Source organism: Leptonotus elevatus, chromosome 16, assembly GCF_054856555.1.
Source record: "Leptonotus elevatus isolate MCC_2025b chromosome 16, RoL_Lele_1.0, whole genome shotgun sequence".
NCBI classification, from domain to species: Eukaryota; Metazoa; Chordata; class Actinopteri; order Syngnathiformes; family Syngnathidae; genus Leptonotus; species Leptonotus elevatus.
Window position 1 is genome coordinate 7,497,885 of NC_141254.1, and position 21,478 is coordinate 7,519,362.

The 21,478-nt window shown below is 40.2% G+C and overlaps 1 protein-coding gene across 1 annotated transcript in view; it reads left to right on the forward strand.

The window, feature by feature from the left end:
- The first annotated feature begins 1,510 nt into the window (after positions 1–1,510).
- sgcd (sarcoglycan, delta (dystrophin-associated glycoprotein)) overlaps positions 1,511–21,478 on the forward strand; it is a 134,018-nt gene continuing 114,050 nt past the window's right edge. The window contains exon 1 of the mRNA XM_086057854.1: positions 1,511–1,945. The gene's annotated coding sequence lies outside the window, so the exon portion shown is untranslated. The remainder of the gene's footprint in view (positions 1,946–21,478) is intronic.

Below are 21,478 nucleotides of genomic sequence, written 5' to 3' on the forward strand. Positions count from 1 at the left end.
CACAGTCTCCACTAGTCTTATCTATGGTGACGGCCAATGTGAAAAGCAAGCTACTAATGAACAGCGAAAGCTCTGCTTTTGAAACGTTACATCAAAGATTTTTTTTCTTTTTTTATGTCCTCATAAGAGGAGAGTAGACTTGAGCTCACAGTCGATTTTCACCTTTGTCCTCCATCACACTGGGCTTTAAAAACACGTATCGATCTTGATACACCTCTCCCTTCAAATTAAGTAGCAGGCGTGTGTGCGCGCGCATGCGTCAGTCCCCTTAAGTGTGTGTTTCTTCAACTCGCGCTTCTTTAAATATTTGAATCGATGTTTATGACCCTTGGCAAAAGGAATTTCTGTCAATTTGCCAACTTGACGCACGCGCACACATGCTTATTTTACTGCCTATCATGCTGGTCATGCTGTCCTATAGTTGATCATAGGGTACCACAAAAAGCTGCCAATTGAATAGGGGTGTGTCGATTTTTCATTGACACTACAGCTTCCCTTCACCCACTTTTATTGAAAAAGTCAAAACAAAGTTAAATACTGTGGGTGTCAAAATGAGTGCGTTAATTTTGAGTCAATTTAAAGTTCCTTTAACGCTATTCATTTTTTTTTATAAAACGCGCGAGTAATGACCAGAATTCCAGTCGGAACGCAGCAGACAAGTTCCCATCAAAATTAATTTTTTTAATAATAATGCATATATTTGTGGAGACTGGGGTCAAGATGTATTTAACAATTAAAAAAAGGTGCAGAATTTCACAAGCTACTTCATGTTAAAGATTAGATAGCGCTTACTATAAAAAGAAAAATGCACTGAGCTGTCACCAATGTCTTACAAATGGAATTATGCCATCTAGTGGCAGAAAAATCACATAAACACAAATCAATATCACACTCTTTTTAACTTTAACTCAATTTGATGAATTATTATGAAATGACTGTATCAATGACTAAAATATGCAGCCATATTTCTTAGTTTAACTTCTTTTTCCACTTTTATGTTGTAAACTTAGAAAAAAATATTTGATTGTACATTTAGAACAGATATAAAACTTTACGATTAATCGCGAGTTAACTGTTGAAGTCATACGATTAAAAATTGTAATCGCCTGACACACCTATTAAATACTATATATTCTGTGAACCCTCGCGAATCATAGGGACCGGACTGGCCCGCGATTATAAATGTAGTGGGGGGTAATTTTTCATTTTTCATGTTTTAAAACTTTTCCATTTTGGGGTTTAAGCACCTGCCCCCAGAATATATGTGCACATGCCTGGCCCTAGAGTTCTACTGAATTATCTTACTAGTAAGGGGAAAAAAAGAGTCTACTAGTACATGAACCTCAAGCTGGATATCAAGAATGTGGAATAAATACTCTCCTCTGTTAATGTAGTCACTACTGTCTGAGTCGCTCTCTCTCCCTCTCTCACCCCTCCCTCCCTCCCTCCCTCTCTCTCTTTCTCGAAATCCTCGTCTCGCCTCTCACATCGCTCTCCCGATCCACTTGGCGCTCGCAGCCTCCCGCTGCACTCCTCATCCCTCTCGCACACACGTATGCACGCATGCATTCACACTCTCCTCCCGGCGCAGACTTGCGAAGAAGACCGCATGCCAACCGAGGAGGAGCGGCTCTTTTCTTTCTTTTTTTGAAAAACAACAACAAAATAACAGATAAACTGGAGCGATGTTGCCGGAACGGCTCGTTTTTTGCCTCCCGTCCAGAATAGGAACGTTTTGCTGGTATTTGAGCAGCAGTCAATTTGGATCTGGCCGCTGAAGGGATGCTCAGGAATATTCCCATTCCCAGATTGGACAGATTTGAGCAAGTCCGGGAAATGATTTGTCTTGACCTGGACTTCTTCAACTAGACTTGAGATTATCTCAAGACAAAAAGGCAAATACGCAGATTCACACCAGCCAATTTTTTGGCATCTGACTAAAGAGGTAAGGCTTTCCGACTCACTCCAAAGTCTGATTCCACTCTACTCCTGGATTTTATGTTTTTTGTGTGTGTGTTTTTTTAACCTAAGAAAGGAAGTTCTATAAAACCTTGGGGCTTCCTAAACATCACTCGGTGCACCGTGTGATTGGTCATGACTGGTGCTGCTCTGTCCTGCTTGCTATGCATCATTCAGCGTTTGTAGCAATGAGCATCACTGTGTCGTCTCTGCTCGACAGGCAGAGAGAGAGGCAGTTGGCACGGCCAGAGAGGATTTGTCTGCATCCGGCACAGGAGGTTTTGTGAGGTCTGGTCTGCAGACGGTCAATTTATGAGCAGTCAAGTGTGAGGAGTTTTCATTTTAAACCTGGCATTGTAAAAGATGTTTGGTTTTACAGATGATTTTACTGCATCTGGCACCTGATTTATTTATTTATTTTGGTGGTGTTAACGGCAGTTGATCAAGTTGTTTCACAGATAAACCAGGTGTGAAGAGTTTTCATTTCAAATTGGGCATTGTTTTGTTTTCCAGGAGATTTTTCCGCATCTAGCACTCGAGGTTTTTGTGGTCTTATCTGGAGTTGGTCGGTCAAGTGTAAAGTTTTCAGTTGAAATTTGGTATTCAAATAAAAGTTATTTAGTTTAGAAGTGACATTTTCTGCATCCGGCACGGGAGGTTTTTCTGAGGTCTGGTCTGCAGGTGGTCAAGTTATTTAACAGACAACTGTGACAAGTTTTGGTTGAACAGACGTTTGGTTTTGCAATGGATTCTTATGCATTCAGCAGAGTTTTTTGTTTTCAAATTCTGTATTAAAAAAGAGCCGTTTGTTTTCCGCATCTAGCACTTGAAGTTGTTGTGGTCTTGTCTGAAGTTAGTCGGTCAATTGTGAAGAATTTTCACTTTAAATTTGGCAGTTAAAAAAAAATCTGTTTGGTTTTGAAATTCATTTTACTGCATCTGGCACCTAAGGTTTTTTTTTTGTGTGTTGTGTCATGGCTTTTCCTTTTGATTGCTGCCTTGTATTGGAGATCAGCAGAAAGGCAGTGAATTATTCTGCATCCGGCACCTGTTTGCATTGACCTTTATGCAGTCTTATCAGCTCGAATCATTTGGGGCAAGACAAACCTTGTTTTGGAAATTATTAAATAGAAGCCGCTCATATGGCAAAGAGCTGCTTGGCTTTTAAGTGAATTTTTCTGCATCCGGCACCTGAGGTTTCTGTGATCATGTCTGCAGGCAGCCAAGTTCTTTCCTTCCATGCATGAAGAGTTTTTGTTAAAAAAAAAAAAACCTTCAAACTTCTGACTGAAAGAAACATGCGGCGGAATTGCGATGAATGTTAATTATTCAAATCTTCTGTTGCATTAAAGCTTCGCTCGACTAGCTTTCAAGATGCCTTCCAAAATGAAATATTGACTTTTTCCTCCATTTTATTTTATAATTAAAAAAATATATACTATATATATTTTGGTGGCCTCAGAAGATTTGTCCTTAGCTGAGCTCTGTCAGTGTTTTTATGCTGCTTCACACCAATAAGCGAATTAAAGCGCTAATTATGAGCCAAACCTTCTCTCCTGAAAAGCATTTTGAAGAAACTGAAACGTAAAGTGTGAGACTTTGAAAAATGTCGAGGGAGAAATGCAGAATTCTTGGAAGGTTAATTTTTAAATGATGATGATCAAAATTGGTTGGATCCTTTCTGCCACTACAAAAACCCGCAAGATGAAGAAAACAAACACAAGCATTCAACACAAGACACTAAAGTGGTGATGATGAAGGAGCAGGTGTTGACGGGAAGACATCCAAGCGGCGCAGTGACAGAAAAAAAGCAAGGAAGCATGAATGATGGATTTTTAGCAATGGTGCACTCGTGGAATACTGAGGAATACCGCACACACCTTAATTATACGCTTAATTACATGTGCACACTCCATCTCAGAGTAAATTGTTCAAGAACTGAGAAGGGAAGTCTATTAAAATAATAAACTTCACATATACAGTACAACGCTTAGCAACTTTCTTAGACAAAGTGTCATTAAAAGATCATCAAGTGCTTTAATGTGGACTCTTTCAATTTCAGAGAGCTCTCATTTTGAACAAAAATGAAGAATGTTCAACTGAAATCGCCCCAAATTATTTAAGACCACCATTGAACCACTAAAACTAATTTCTGTTCACAAATGACCAAATTAGTAGTTACAAAAAGCTCTGCAATTTGGCGTCGGCCATCTTGGTAGGAAAGTTGATTCCGATTGGGACTCATTTGGATGAATTCCCTAATGTGCAAGCCCTGGTATTTGACCTAAAATGGCCACTTCAACACAAAATGTCCGACTTCCTGTTCAATTTCGGGCATGCGTCCGCATAGATTTTCACCGTATTGTATATGAGAGTATTTCAATAACGTATGAGAGCATTTCATTAGCATATATGAGATCACTACAAACATACATAACATTAAAATCTTATAAATTATACAGTATATGTTGATAAACTGTTGGCCAAATAATTACAATCTAGATAATAGAGTGTCACTGTGTGCTTTTACTGCGGCTAATACGCGACAAGGCAAACAAGCGCATGAATGGAAATCCAAACGCGAGGACGTAAACAATGAAAAATAGCTGGGCATGAATATTTAACATGTGGCAGGGGTAAAAAAGCGAGGCAAGTCCAAATACCGCATTTGTCGCCGTCGCTTTTGTTGCCTGCCAACAAATGTGGTTTCTCCCGCCTAAGCCTTTATTTTGCTAATACAATCTCCTGCGTTGAAAGAGGAAGCCTTAAGTACGCCTTTTAATGTCCGCAGCTCATCGCGAACGATAACTCTTTAAAATGGAAGAGTGTTTATGTTCTGAGGTAAAGTATGATTAGAAGTACAAAAGCAAACAGGCCTAAACAGGATGCAAGGCATGATTTTACTATGATACGATTTTGTTATATTACAAACAAAAACGAAACACATTAAAGTGGAAATTTTTCTGAGAATACATCATTTGCAATATTTCTATTAGATATATTAAAGACTGTAACTAAAGACTCTGTAAAGTGAATTCAGATATTTATTTATAAATATATTACACAATGTTTGTAGATGATTGGCCGTGCAAAGACTGAGAACTAAGTAGTAGAGATTAAGCATTCAACAGTTTTTCTCCATTTCAGTTTTTCCAGAATTGTTTGGGGGTGTGGCTTAACCAAATGTCCCCACAAATATGTTATCTGTTTTATTGAAATTCGTTTTGGAAAACGAAGACAAACTACCAATGAGTCGGTCTCAGTACCACCTGGGTCTTAATTTGATACCGTGGTGTTGGTTTACATCTAATCACAGCCCCGCAGTTACCTTTCCGCGGTGGTCGATGGTTTTGAAACATAAGCCGCTGTTCAATTAGTGCTGCCAATTCATATGCGCTGATGATTTTGTCGAAAGGAATATTTTCTGATGAGCTATTGATTGCAGTATATCAAGGCCGCGTTGCTTTAAAGGTAGACCGTTCCCCAGCAGAGCAATTTGCACGATGAATACGGAATTATTGGAACGAGGCGCTGAGAAATGACCACTTTAACCAATAGCTGCCAGAAACGCTGGAAGCCAAATCGTTTTCATTACGTTTGTCTGTCGTCGTCCAGAGATTTTTTGGCTGGTGAAACTTGAATCGTTCGTTTGACATATTTAGTGTTTGTTGGCGATGTCAAATCAGGTAGCCATCTTTTATCTTTATGTTGAGCGTTGAAGAGCATCTTTCAATCCAAATGGATGTGAAGATTGATTGACTGAGCTTTGAGCGTGTCTTAAAGCAATTAAGGCAGATTGGATTTGGCCAAAGGAAAGCCAAAACCGGATGTCACTTATGAGATCAATACCTAGGAAACCAAAATTGAGAACCATCTCCGATCACACTAATGACAACAAATACTTAACTTCCGATCCTAACCTTTCCACCTTAAATCTTAAATATAACTCTAAGCCTTCAACCGTAAACCATGAACCCTTAATCTCGAACTCTTAAAGCGATAGTTCGGGTTTTGGGACATGAATCTGAATGGCATCCTGCAATCAGCACTGACTTACCGCTGACAGCGTCCTGTGACGCGAGATCTGGTCCGGTTTTGGTCGAGACGAAAGTAGTCCGTGTATTTCCGTGACCCCAGCCAGCTTGTCGGACTACTTACCAAAACCGGACTGGGTCTCGCGTCACAGGACGCTGTCAGCGGTAAGTCAGTGCTGATTGCAGGATGTCATACAGTCCTAAAACCTGAACTATCCCTTTAACCTGAACTAAATCCCAACCTCCAAACCAAAACACTCAAACATAACCATTCAACCCTAACTCCCTATCCTTAAACTTACCCTTAACCCAAAACCCCAAACCTAAACGCCTACTTAAACACCCACCTTTACCTTAAAACTCCATTCTAATTTTAACCCTTGAACTCACTACAAAATCCAATCTAACTTTTACCCCGAAACATAATCCCTGAATCCAACCTCAATCTTAAAGCCAAAACCCTTACCCTTAAACACTTATCTTTAACACTAAACCTATCCCTACATCCATTCACTATACCGCTTACCCTGTTCAGGGTCACGGGAAGCTGTAGCCTATCCCAGCTTACCGTAGACTTCACCCAAGGTCTCAAACTCAGGCCCTCGAGGGCCACAGTCATGCATGTTTTTAGAGGTTTCCCTCCTCCAACACAGGACCTCAAGGACCTAACCCCCTCAGCCGAATCACTGAATCCAACCCTTACCTCGAACTAAACCACTAAACCCAACCCAAAAATGCACCACTTCGCGTGTAAATCCACAATCCAGCAAAACCCATTTGAAAAAAACATTGAGACTATCACACTGCGTCCGAACACACGCATCCTCTTCCTCTCCTGTGTTTTTTTTTGTGCTGGTCTGCACATAAATCCTTGTAATAACACCATATTGTGTGGAGCACATCCACTTCAGACGTGGGAGACACTCGGCTCTACTACATTACCGACTGTTATTGTGTGTGTTTGCGGCTTGCGTATATATATCACCGTCGTCCTGTAGGTTTCTCGTATCCCCCGAGCTGTGGGGAAAATGAAGCGAGCCGGGATGTAAAATTCATTCATTATTTGATTTCCATCTCAGCGTGCACAATAACACCCGGCGTATCATTCTCATGCAGATGCGCGAGTCAAATGTAATTCGAGAGACTTGCTTAGGATTACGTGCTTTCTCCCCCAAGCGGTGTAATTTAGTGTGTTTACCGAATGGAACGCTTGCTCGCTGATCTATGTGCGAGCTTCACAAAAGAAGACGACGAGGCTCCCGTGTAGCTGAGGGTCGAATGAGCCCGGATTGAAGAGGCCGCCAGCTGCGTGTCATATTGACTGCATGACGGATGGTCATATTTTATCTGCTCGACGGATGGCCGATTTGACTAACGACCGCCGGATTTTTCATTTTCTTAAGTTGCGCTGGTTTGGCGTAAATTAAAAGGCGACAATGCGACAAGTCACTCGAGGCGTTTTACAACTACTGTGTTGAGTGCAGGTGTTGAGTGTCGGTGTCTTGAAATAATCCGCGTCTCATTCATTCAGTTTGAAATGTAACTCTTCTCTACTTTACCTTTAAGTACCAAAACCAACCCTTAACCTTCATTCCTGACCCTAACTATAACAACTAAAGCAAACATCTAACCGTAACTAACCCAAAACAAACACTAGTTCCTTGGATTGAGAAAAACAGCAATCTATACAGTATTATATTTTATAAAAACAAACGGTAATATCTTAATGGAATTGAATTTCAACAATTAAACAGCTCTTATATAACGATTTCCCGCTTTTATTCATTGGGCTGCCTTCCGGTGTGTGCCTTGGCCACTAGGGGGCAGTATAATACAGACATTGATAAAATATACTGAGATTTTTGTCTACATGTGTTGCTGCAGTTTGTGTTCAAGTTTTGCATTGTGTGTTAGCATTAAGCTAGCAGATTTTCATAATATGAAATAATGTGGTTGGGTTAAATACATGACGTGTAATTATTTTATGCTCAGTTTGACTGTCAATTTTAGCAGGGAGTTGTGATCAACTGCTTGAAGTAAGCACATGGCGATAGGTAGCAGCCAAGTGATGAATCCAATCTAAAAACAGACACACTGGCTGGGTCATTCGTAAGTTGAGGTCCCACTGTACCTGTGAATGTAATCAATGGACAAATAGGAAAGTAGTAATTGACATCCTTGCACTTCAGGTCGATACTGAGGTGCAAAATAACACTGGAGCACAATAACAGAGTTCTTGTTATTTCTGGCTAACACCTCAGTCTTTTTGAGTCTCGTATTGGTAGAAAAAACAACAATTTCTCCCCTAAACCGAAAGATGTTTGGTTAAAAATTAACTTTTTTTCCCCCTCATCACATTCAACTAGAAACACTTTATCAGCCATTTTGTGTCAAATTTTATTCAAAATCAATTGAACTCTTGTACACTGGACATCTGATCTTGAAAACGTTGGCAAGGTTAGAAATGGCAGCTGTCATTGACCAAGGTTGGATATAGTGCCAATCATCATTCAAAATCAATAGTTGTTGAATATTGTTTGTGTGAAAATTCCTCCTGCCTAATTGATGCTAAATACCATCTTGACATGATGTGAAGGGGCAACTGCACATGTTTGCCAGCGGGTGGCTAAACGTGTTGTAGTTTTGTCGCCACCGTGGCCTCTTTGGGTCACGTGTAATCAAAAATCGATAGGGTTCCCTCTCAGTCTCTTCGGCCTCCGTCTTCCTCCACCACAGTCGGTTAATTTGACAAACCGCAGAGCACGCACAGACAATATGAGCGCGGCGTTTAGTCAGCAGGAGGCGATTAATCCAAGCGCTAAGCAGCCTGACGGGAATGAATTGTGACAGAGGAATGTCTCGGATCAATGTTTGGAAAATACACAGGAGGGAATTGAGAACAAATGGGGAGATTAAGTGCTCTTCAAAGTTCATGTTTGTTTTTTGTGTTTTGCTAATATCCCATTGTAGCGCGACAGCACGCGCGCGGGCGAGCCTGCCAATGGGGTTTAAATCATGCATATGTACACTTTTTGACCAGATGAGTCATGGCATCTGGATGTGCAATCTGTATTGGAACATAATGTCGCCTGCTACCATAGGCTACTCGCACTCTGAGGGATCCAATATGCGGATGCACCAGCTCGGAGCTCATCGTATTTGTCTTGATATTCCGGCAGATTTGACAAGCAGATGTGAAGCGACTTTCGTGGATGTCAGCAAGTGTTGCGGTGGCAGCTGCTTCTGCCGCGAGTGAGCGAGTGAGAGAGAGAGAGAGAGAACCGCCCTATCTGCTCACATGCAACAATTTTGTGTTCAATGGTGATGAACTTCAACACCAAGCTAGAAGAAAAATTAAAATCCCTCACAATCAAGTGTCACCCATCTGTTGAGTATACCTGGTGGCAATTGGATAAATTCTCAAGGGGAGGTTTGTCTCTGAAGTATGACTGGAAATGACAAAAATGAGCGCCGAATGGTCTCTTCAACAAAGATGGCAGACTTCCTGAGTCTTTTGGTATGGCTTGTTGAGAATTTTTTTGTGGGGCTTCTCATGAAAGACACACCAACCAGATATCAAGTTGATAAAGGAAACTGGCTTCCGGGACAGAATTTTCCTATAGATTCCATGCTACATTTCCAACCTGGGAACTAAAAAATGACCAAAATGTTTGCTTGAAAGCAAAATGGCAGACTTCTTGTGTCTTTTGTCGCAGCAAAATTGCCAGTGTTAGATTAACACTGAGGGTTAAATCTAACACTAGAAACATGTTTATATGTGTCCACACCAATGAGTGCAAATCTGACACTTTTCAAAGTGATACTTTTTCCACACTTAACCAGTGTTACTCCAACACTGTATAGTGTTAAAAATCTACACTGGTAAACACTGAGTAGTGTTGAAAGTACTCTACACTACTGTCAGTGTTAAACATTTAATTCTGCCAAACTACACTTAACTCTGGTGGTTAAACATTTATGAGTGTATTACACTAGTGTCAGTGTTGAAAATTTAACCCAAACTATACTTTACTCTGGTAAATGGTATTTCACTTATATTGTGTTTTTCTTCCTTTGCAAGACCCTCAAAGCACTTTAGATTTTGACTACTGATGACACCGTGGAGCAACCGTGGGTTCAACATTTTGCTCAAGGATACTTTAACATAGTCACACTGGCTTGGGATCAAACCCACGAGCTCAAGGTGGGGAGGCAGCCACCCTACCACTGATCCACGCCGCCCCAAAAACAACAACTGGATGTATCGCTATTGAAATGTTGACAGTTTCTCCTTCACCGGAAATGAGGCTGTGGTCAATTTAACACTCTACGTAGTGCTATTCAGGTTACACCCAACATCCACCCCAACACGTAAGGAAATTTACTCTGACAGTGTTAAAATAACTCTGCTTACACTGGAAATTTAACACTGACCAATTTCATGTTGCTAAGTAAAACTAGTATCAGGGGCTGAATTTTTAAGATATTCCATGTGTTTAATACTAAACTGGAAATGGTCAAATTGATCTGAAATGGTTGCTTTGGGCTAAAATGGGAGACTTTCAGTTTGTTTTCAGGCACGGGTTCTTAAAACTTTTTTTTAACTGTCTGATTGTGATAAACATAACTACTGTATTTCATGTTAAATAAAATCGGTGTCATGGGCTCAATTTCCACTAAAGTCTTTGGGTACACCAATGACTCTGAAATGGCCAAAATGAGCCTCGGATAGTTGCTTCAAACCAAAATGGCGGACTTTGTGTGTCTTTTTCTGCATGGGTTGTTGAGACTTTTTTGTGGGGCTACTCGTAGAAAACATATCTAAAAAATTTCACATGACTAAGTCAAACTGGTGCCAGGGGTTGAATAATCAAGAAAATTCCATGTGTATGTTATTGACCTCCAAATGGCTAAAATGATCCTAAAATGTCAGTTTTAAACCAAAATGACAGGATTAATCCCAATTTTCTTGTGGTTCTTCTACTCAAGGTAAACATGACTACCAAATTTCACAATGCAAAGTGAAACAGTGGACGCTGTCAGGCCAAAAATTTGGATGCTTCTTAAACTTCACCAGGATGAAAATGCCTGTTTTCAATAACAGTGACAAAATGGCCTTCATGTGTTCTGCAATGCTTTGAACGATTGCCATAGCCATGAAAAGAGGTACCAATTAAATCCACCCACTCTGACTTCCATGAACAACAAAGTAGCTCCAAAAGAAATATCTTAAATCACGTTAATTTCAAAGTCATTGGGTACGATGATGTGGTGCGTTGTGAGGAACCAGTTGAGGTGGCTCGGGCATATGGTTCAGATGCCTCCTGGATGCCTCCCTGGGGAGGTGTTCCGGGCATGTCCCACCGGCGGGAGGCCCCGGGGACGACCCAGGACACGCTGGAGAGCTTATGTCTCTTGGCTGGCCTGGGAACGCCTTAGGATCCTGTCGGAGGAGCTGGCTGAAGTGGCTGGGGAGAGGGAAGTCTGGGCTTCCCTGCTAAAGCTGCTGCCCTCGCGACCCGACCCCGGATAAGCGGCAGATGATGGATGGATGGACGTTAATTTCAGATTGAGCGGAGGAATAATGGAGGACACTGCATCCAACAAAATACATCTTTCGTGGGCTTTTTCTCTCGCATGTGTACACCAGCAAAACAAAATTTTCTTGTCAAACACACATTAATGGTAGCTTTGGCAGTTTTCTCATCATTGTCACACAATAGAAACACATAAGCATCTAAATGAGATACTCTGAAAAAAGTATTTTATCTACTCCTGGTGGACTTGCAGTGTCAAGATTGGGCAGTGATAGCATGAAAGTAAAGCTTTTCGGATGGACCCACTGATGGACGGAGCAATGTGCCCGATTGGTTCAGTGGAATAAATGGTTGAATGGTCAGGCACCACCGCCTTCATAATATGAAAGAGTTTCGGATTTAGTCGGAATTTGCGTCAAGTACACGTTTGACAAAAAATTATATGGCTTGTCAAGACATCTGCTATCAGAGGCTGAGCCACTTTGTGTTTGTTATCTGTACTGTAGAATCCGGCGTCGACAAAGTAAACTACTTTAATACAAACATTTAAAAAAAAAATTGCATTGTGTTCCATTCCACAAATTGCTCTTGGGGGTCCCCTAGTGGTCCCAGAGCAATAAACAGGCTTATGAAATTACAATATTTCTTCATACCATGTTATTATTTGTTTTTTTTTGACAATGTTGAGTTTTTAATTTGCCAATGAACCGTATATTTTTTTAATTCATTTATTCATTATTATTATGATGATTATTATTATTATTTTAGGTGTTAAAGAGCATTTCACTTGTTTCAAGCATTAAATAATTTTTAGTTTTGTTGCTGGCAAAAAAATAAGAAAGGTCTAGGTGCTAAATCAAATGATTGATTTATTTTAAGAAGTCAAACTTTGCTTAAATTAAGCCTTAGAATTTTGATTTTGTTTATTTTTTACTTGCCAGCTCCCATCATAGCTGTTGCGGAGCTTATTAGCTTAGCATTTAGCATTCTTTCAGCGGATTCAATAAAGTGAATCTTGGGAGATAAAGTAAATCCAAGGCCTGGTAGCAAACTTGTAACTCTGGGTAGCAAAAAAAAAAAGAAAAGTTTTTTGTCACTAAATCTGAGCACGCTGACATTTAATTGTTTGCGTGCACGAGTGGTTCGATCCGCCGCCGCCTCCTCCAAGCCAAGTGGATCAAGTCGGCTTCTTCAAAAACAACAAGTGGAAGCACTCCACCGGAGCTCATTAAAACACCAAAGCCTTCACTTGCTGCCATCGCGGCCCGCAGTCACTCCGCCGGCACCTGTAACCTGCACCAGGTGCCAAAAAGCAAGAAGCCCCATTAAAACCAAAAAACCTGCTTTTGACTGGAGGCTCCTGCTTGGATTTTTACTACGTGGAATTAAACGAGCGGGAGAGAGAAGGAGGGGGAAATAAAGTCTTCAACTCTAATTAAGGGAGTTTAGTACGTCCGAGGGAGGGAAGATGATGGAGAATAAAAGCTTTTAACAAGCATACGGAATCATCCAACCCGTCACCCTCGCCTCCATCTGGAGGAACCTGCCCAAAGGGAAATGAGTGAACGGTCACAACGGAATTACTGTCTGCTGTTCACCAATATCTCACAGCAATCAGTCCATCATTCCCATTTTTCTCAATATTTTAGCGGGACAGCACCTACTAAATATAGTTCTGCAGCTTGTATAACAGTCTCAATGTCCTTTCAAAATAACGTCAAAACACACACATTACTGTCTTATCTGCTGGCAACAAAGGTGAGTACACCCCTAAGTGAAAATGTCACAGTTAGGTAGAATTTGTTACCTCCAGTAACTGTGACTCATGAGTGTTACAAGCCCTCAGGTATGAATGGAGAGCAGGTGTGTTGAATTTGGTGTAAGCGCTCTTCACATGCTCTCCTATATTTGTTTATTTTACATCTTTTTAATGGGCTAATGATAAAGAAATAAAGAAATGACACTGCTACAATATGCAGTGTACGGTTTGTATAAAAACTACTTGACATGAGCGAGTACACCGCTATGGGAAAATATCCAATTAGGATCAAATTAGATATTATTTTATTAGTTACTTATAATTTTAGTTTAGAATTATTCAGTCAAAATTGTGACTGATTATTCTGGTTATTATTAATTATTATTGTGACTGGAAATTACATTAAAATAGGAAAATAAAATTTAAAGTAGAATTTTAAAAAGTGTCAAAAGACTCAGGTGTTGTGTTGGATTTTAATTATATTATTATAATACAACTAGAAACTTAAAAAAAAATTATATTGTCACCCCCCCCTATCAATCCACATCCAAAATTTGTCAATATATGTATAGCCAATGGTACTACTTTATAACTAACTAGAATGCTCTCGATTATAAGATAATTTATCACAGTAATATAGAAAGCTGCAAAAGATTCCTCAAAATGTTCCAAATCAATCAATCACTTTCAAAATGTAGAGGAAAAAATACATTATGAATAAAATATTTTATCATTATATTGAAAATAATTATTAACCCATCCATTAAATATTTCCAATACATCTTTCTGTCTTTTGTCTCTTCCCAGCTATTGAACACACAATAACTCGTAATTTGGCTAGGGAATGGTTTAAATGTACATCAAATGACCCTAATCTGCTTGTATGTGTAATTTGAATAATTAGGTTGGCCTTTTTTCAGAGCGTAATGTTAGCCAAGATTGTGCCTTTTTGCTCTCCCTATTTGTGTATCAGGCTCATGAGTCAAGGCACCCTTTTTTGTTCTTCCCCCTCACTTCAGAGAATACATTGTGGCGCATTACGGAGCTTCAGCTGAAGGACGACACACTCGGTTTGATCAGCTGATGTCACACCCACCCCTTCAGATGCTCTCCAACCTTTTTCGCAAAAAGCTGGGACTGAGCCGCAAGCCTCGGCGTTATCAAAACGTTGAAAAATTAATTACAAAAATCGATTTAATTAAACTGGACGGTCTAACGCTGTTGCCAAAAAGCACCAGCAGCATACTGCCAATTTATATCAAACCACCGACAATATAAGAGAATGTAAAGAAATGTACATATTTCTTCTCCGTACAAGAACAAAGTGTAATTGCACATCCACTACAGTAGGTGGCAGTGGCGGTCTCACTGTCAGAGAGTGCAAGGAATATGAACTCCTCCGCAGAGGTGTACTTACAGCATTTTTTGGGACAAATTATACCATTTATACTAGTAGTGGCATATGGCGAGAAATATTTTCACTGACGGACAGTTCGTCAGTATTGGCGGAATGCTCACCGCACACTTTTTACTCGAGCCTAGCTAATCATACCCTCACTGCTAAAACTAACGATATTGAATATGTTCTACGTTATTCCCCACAATGAGTTAACTCAGGCCTGTTTACAATATGTTAATGCTCACACATTTGTATTTGAGCATTTATGAACACGCGCTATGTTTGCTCGTTACCGGCGGATGCTAGCTCACATTCCATCTCATGATGCTCTGAAGTTGCAAACGAGCTGCCGCCCCGGTAAATGTGCGTCGCCCGTAATGAATCGGCAGCACTCCAAGTTGTGTTGACAATGCGCGATTGATGGGCGGGGAGAAGACTGGCGGTGTAAAACGCCGTAAATCCACCCATACCAGACGCGCCGTCCCCTTTTGGGGGGATTTTCTTAGGGTAATTTGCGAGGCGCGAAGGGGGGGGGGGGGGCAGAGTGCGGCTGATTAATCACCGCCACAAAGAGGACAAATGAAAGTCGGGATTTGTACAACCGAGGCGTTTGTTTTGTCAGTACAACACAGTTTGGCCGTACTGAAGAATAGGAAGGGTTTTCCTTTGCATTTTAATTTTCACCGGAGAATCCTCTGCTGTTATCTTCAACAGCACAAAAAAATATATAATAATCCCGCCTCTGTTTCGCGGGATTATTGAGGAGCCTGTTATTGTTTATCCAAACCGCCCAACCTGGCATGTGTTTGCCTAGTCAGGCATTGTTTGGACAGCTGAGGGCTTGCTTTCCATTTGTATTCTTTTCCGACAAGAAGTGGCCTGTCGATATTTGCTGAATGTATAAATCCACAGAAGCCGAGGAGGAGTGCTTGGCGGATGGAGCCAAATATCTACAGTATATCAATGTTATCTCTTTGGGGGTCTCGACAGGCTCAAAGCTAAAATATTTTTTTAATCATCTCCATCTTGGTGATTGTGATAGACATGCACATCCAATTTTTTGTCGGTTGGTCAAACAGATTTCTAACTTTCCAAAGGTAACTATTGAGAGTTGTTTTTGTGGCATGTTGAAGACCCCTAAAACATTTACATTTCACTGACAGTGAATGAGTTAAGAAGGCTTTCTTATTTACAATGTTGACTTGGTCAAAGCTTACCATGATTGGTGAGATTTCAGGCCTCCAAAAAAACGATTCCTTTGGGGCTCAAATATGACCTAGAAAGAGTTTGTCAAAGTATGACCCCTTGAATTCACCCAAAATGGCTGCTTCCAACCAAAATGGCCGTCTTCCTGATCATTTTAAGGCATGATCATGCAACTTGTTATATTAGACATTTTCGCCCAATTTTGTATCGATCGGTCAAACTGGTGCAGGGGGCTGATTTATTTATTTATTTATTCTAGTTTGTGGGGCTTCTTAAGGGCATTTGCTCCAAACTAAAATGGCCGACTTCCTGTTCATTTTCCAGCGGGGTCTTTGAGATTTTTTTCATGTGTCTTGTCATGATCAATTTAGTTGAAGATTGGTTAAACTAGTAAGAGGGACTCTTATTTGCATAGGGCACTACTTATAGAGATTTGGGCTGTTGTTGACCCCTAAAATATTTAATATATATATATATATATATATATATAATTATTATTTGTAATCTGTATTATTATTTTAACATAATTTTCTATTAAATTTCTCTCCAACAAATATTTTTGTACTTTATCACTTGATCAAGTGCTGCGTAATTGGATCCAATGGTCTGATGTACCCACGGGCCATAGGTTGCCCACACTTGTTCTACTGGAACCCTTTGTGTTGTCTACTTTATTTTTTGTCTAAGCTGTCAAGTTCTGGCAAAATATGATTGCTGTCTCACAGTGGCTCCTCGGGCCGCTGCCTTCCAATTATCATACGCCTGCTCTGCGAAAAAAAGAAAAAAAAACGCCCCCCAAAAAAACTGTTGAAGCATCTAAGGAGCTTTTGACAGTGAGATGTTTCACAAGGTGAGCCGCCTCCTTTTAACCCGTTTGATTAATATACAGCAACACAGTATATAATCAGACGAGCCACTGCTCACTCTTGAATGATTACTTCATTCTGAGCACAGACACAAAAACAGAATCAAAAACTATTGTTAATCTGTGCTAACAACGCAGCTCTGCTTACCTTTCGGCTTTGACATTGTCGTGTGTTTGCTTGAAAATTGTGTATATTCACACAGTCGGGCTTCTACCTCATGGGCGGTTAGACTACGAATTTTCCATTCATTCTCATGTTGTTTTCATCAGTATAAAACATAATACAGTAATTAATCTTTTAAGTATTCATTTTCTGCTGCAACACCGGCCTTAAATTATGCAACTGCTTCCCATTTGTGCTAAATTGCTGCCACTAGCATGAGTGACTAATGAGGAGCTTGAATAAAATAAAGAAATAATTAAAGCTGCAAGCGATGACATAGGGGCTTTCGCATCCCATTTCCCATGACGCATTCTTGGAATTATCATCAAACTTTGACACCATGCTCCACACGCGTATGCACTTGATGAGCACGGCCCAAAAATGTTCAAAATTTTATCTTTCTGTTCAATATCCCACTTTTTTGTGTGCATCCCGCTACAATAGATATGACTACCCAGTTTTGCGTCAATCTGTGAAAGTGATGTCGGGAGCATTGTGCGAGTGCCCGAATTAGCCCAAAAATGGCCGACTTTTTGTTCATTGTTCACTTTAAGACTTTTTTTTGCATCCTGTTATGATGTCAATCAGTGAAACTGGTGTCTATGGCTAGTTTTTCCCCCTAACTTTCGAGTCACGAAATTTGCCCAAATATGGCTGCTTCAAATAAAAAATGTCGGACTTCCTGTTTAATTCCGGTCCTTGAGACTTCTGCGTCCTGTTGTGAAGAATATGTCGACCAAATTTGGTGTTTATCAGGGAATTTGGTGTCGTCAGCTATTTTTTTCCAACTTTTGAGTCCTGGCAGTTTTGAACTAAAATGGCGGAATTTCTGTCCAATTTCCAGCATGGGTCCTTCAGACTTTTTCTTGTGTCCTATTATGATGAACATGTCTACCAAATTTCTTGTTTATCAGTGAAACTAATGTCGGGAGCTACTGTTTCCTAACTCTCGAGTAATGTAATTAGCCCAAAAATGGCTGTTTCAAACCAAAATGGGGGACTTACTGTTGAATCCCAGGCATGGGTTCTTGAAACTTTTTTGTGCCGCCTGGTATGACAGACACGTCTACCAAATTTGGTGTTTATCAATGAAACCGTTGTCGGAGGCAGATTTATTTTTTCCTTCTTTCCTTCCAGGGGGCGCTACTGGACTAGTAACCCTTATAATTCAATCGGGAGCCCTGCCAAAAGCCGGAAAGCTAAAGGCAGCCTTTTCCCAGGGCTTGGGGCTAATGACCATAAAGTGAATATACATCTCCACACTGTCCTGAGCTCTAAATCTGCAGCAAAGAGCTTCCCCTCCATCATGGGCGGCGAGCCAGCGCTAGATGATTTAACGGCGTTGTAAAAATGCGGTCCCGGACGGAGGCGGGGAAAGTCGCACCTTCAGCGGTAATTTGTTTCCCCCCGGAGGGCCCCGTACGCCGCTTCCCGGCATGCACCTGCCCGCCGCGCGCTCGGAATCCGTCATCGGCATGCCGGGCGGCGCGGGCGGCGCGGGCGCCGTTGAATGCCGTGCGGCTCATTTATTTGCACGGCTTCTATTATCGTATGCTCTTATTGCTCTTGTCCGCGTTGAATACTGATTCTCTTTTTACGAGCCCTCTCGCTTTAGATCGCATGCCACATCCTGCTCATGTTTAATCATTTATTTAGTCGGGAAACGCGAAGGCTGTTTTTTGTCGAATATTTGCCATCCTTTCCGGCCTCGATTCCTCTCGACTGATGACATATGTTGACAAGATAAACATGACTTCAAGCCTGGTGTTTAGGCAAAAAAAAATCCACACAGAAAACCGTGCCATGCAATTAGTAGACTGCTAGCCTCATTAATTTTTTTTACTGATTTTTGTAGAATTAAAAAAATTATTTATATGTATCATTCTGAAAAATTATAATGAATGTAATAACATTTTTATCTCTGTTATTATCATCTACAATTGTATTATTATTATTTATTTATTTTGACATATATTTTTAGATATTTTCTAGTAAATTATTTTTATTGATGGTTATGTATTTCGAGAAGAAATGTCAAAACTCTTGGCAGCATTTTCTACAAGTTGCCCTCAATTTATTCATTTTTCACACGCAACGTTGAAGAAGTGAAGCCGCTCTGGTGACACTTTGACACGAGTGAGTCATTTAAGGCCGCATAGCCCTCTAGTGGTATGCGACAGAATCGCTACTGAAGTAGAAGTTCAATCGTATTTAGCTTTGATTTGCTAAACCTCTTAATTGAATCAGTTTCCCCCCATAATTAAGTGCAGTGTTAATGTTTAAGGTGTGTCTAATGTTTCAGCGGCGTACAATAAGATAAAAAAAAATAAAGCATATTGGTGACACCTTGATACTTGAGTGGTGTCAGGCCGCGTAGCCGTCAGAGCCGCTTTTTTAAACTCCCGTGTCGAGCGACAAGGCGGCGTCTCGTTACCTCAATCCGACGAGCTCCGAGAGAGGCAGACAGCTCGTCAGGTTGAGTGACAGCGCCGGCTTTGCACGTGTTTGCGGCACCGGGCAAGACTTCCTTTGGACGGTGTTGATGGATCAACAGGAAGTGAAGATCGCAGGCTTCCTTCCAACACGTACTTCTGTTTTTCTTAAGGCGAGTCAATAAGAAAGTTATTATTTTATGTACATAATGTTTTTACTTCAAAATAACATGTTGTGCTTTAATACAAAATGTACTTTTCAAGGCAAAATCTAGTTTTGACAAAATGTATAATTTTTACTACATGTACTAGGATGTTACAGTTTTTACACAATTTTTATTTTACTGCATATTGCAGGGATTTTACTACAAAATATACTTCTTTGACAAATGTGGGTTTTTTTTTTACAACAAATTACACTGTTTCTACAACAAAGTATGTTCTATGACAAAATGTAGTTTTTACAATAAAAATTTGACAAAAAACAATTTTTATGACAAAATCTGTTTCTGTTATTACTTCAAATTATACACATTTTATGATTATGTTTAATGATAAAATATGGATAGATGGAGTGGACAGCTAATGTTAGCTGCTAGGCACTAACCAGAAAGTAGCTTGCTAACTAACAAACTCACAGACAAACAAATTCAAATGCTACATTTTGCACCTTTTTGTTTTTGTATTTCTTTAAAATACTTAGTCAACAGTGGCGACAGGTGGTGTTAAAAGAACACTCTGATTCATTTGCTAACGTTTGCTGCTGGCGCTAACCAGAAAGTTGCTTGCATACTAACAAACGGACAAACAACCTCAAATTCTTTGCTTTGCGTTTTGATTATTAAAAAATATATATTCTCAGAAATGGCAGCAGCCTCTAGAAGTGTTGTTTACTGAAAACATGGGTTCAACTGCTGATATTAGCTGTTAGGCGCTAACCAGGAAGTAGTTTACTCACTAACAAAACCAAATGCAACGTTTTTTTTGTGATTACAGTAGGCCTCTATGATGAACTAACGTCTGTTTGGATTTTTCTTGGGCTTTTCGTGTCTTGAAGACATTGGGGGGGAGGGGGGGGGGGCTATTAACGTTAGCTGCTCGGCGCTAATTAGAAAGTAGCCTTCTTACTAATAAACGTTGGAACGGACAAATTTAGTGCTGGGCAAATTTTTCATCAAATGTTATCATTGAACGTTTATCCCCTTCCTATAAAGTACAAATGCGACGTTCACGTTGCTTTTCATTTCATCGCAGTCCTTTAACCAGAAGTTTTCACTCAGTGGTACGACCTTGGTGGAAGTCTACATCCATTCCAGTCTGGATTGTGTTCTGACAGTTCTCTTCACTACAAGACAAAAATGAGATCAATGAAAATATAAAAATAGCGCTAATGTTTTGTGGACTAGATTTCTCCTAACCTTTTGGTCCAGCTGACTGTGCTATGAAGAATTTGTGAAGGTTAATTTGGCCTCCTCAGTGGAAACCCTGCTGCGTTTGGTCTTTTCACATGACCCTGGTATATGAAAACCAGGGGGTGGGGAAGTGTGTGGCGGGTGGAGGGGCCCCTCGGTGGGCAACAAGCACCCCCCACTCTGCCCTCCTTAACCGCTGACCCCTCCAGCTGTCTACATTCATCCTTCAACCTCCAGCCATCATGGCTAAGATGAGAATACCGACCTTGCTGTATGGCATCTTTTATTGTCGTGCCGGGTCTTTACTACAAATGTATTATTATTTTTAGACAACTAATGAAACAATTTTGAATGGTGAAGAAACAAACTAACTATTGAAGACAAAAAATGAACAAGGCCAGCTGATTCGTTTGAATACAAATTGACCTTTGATGCTAGCTAATAGTAACGTTTATTTGCATTTTTTTTTTTTTTTGGTTAGTCGAGTCAGGACTCTGTTCCTATCCAGTATGACTAATGTGGGCTAGTTAAAAGGATCATCCAAAAAAGAGAAATGTCCGTGGCTGTTATGATCAATCAACTTACAAGTGTGGCCACCAGAGCCAACACAGTTTTTCATTCAAACAAATCAGACTAACCTTTTTAAAATAGTTTTATTTTAATTTTTTTAAGTTTACAGGATTATGCAAAATAGGTCAAAAAGTCATTTGAA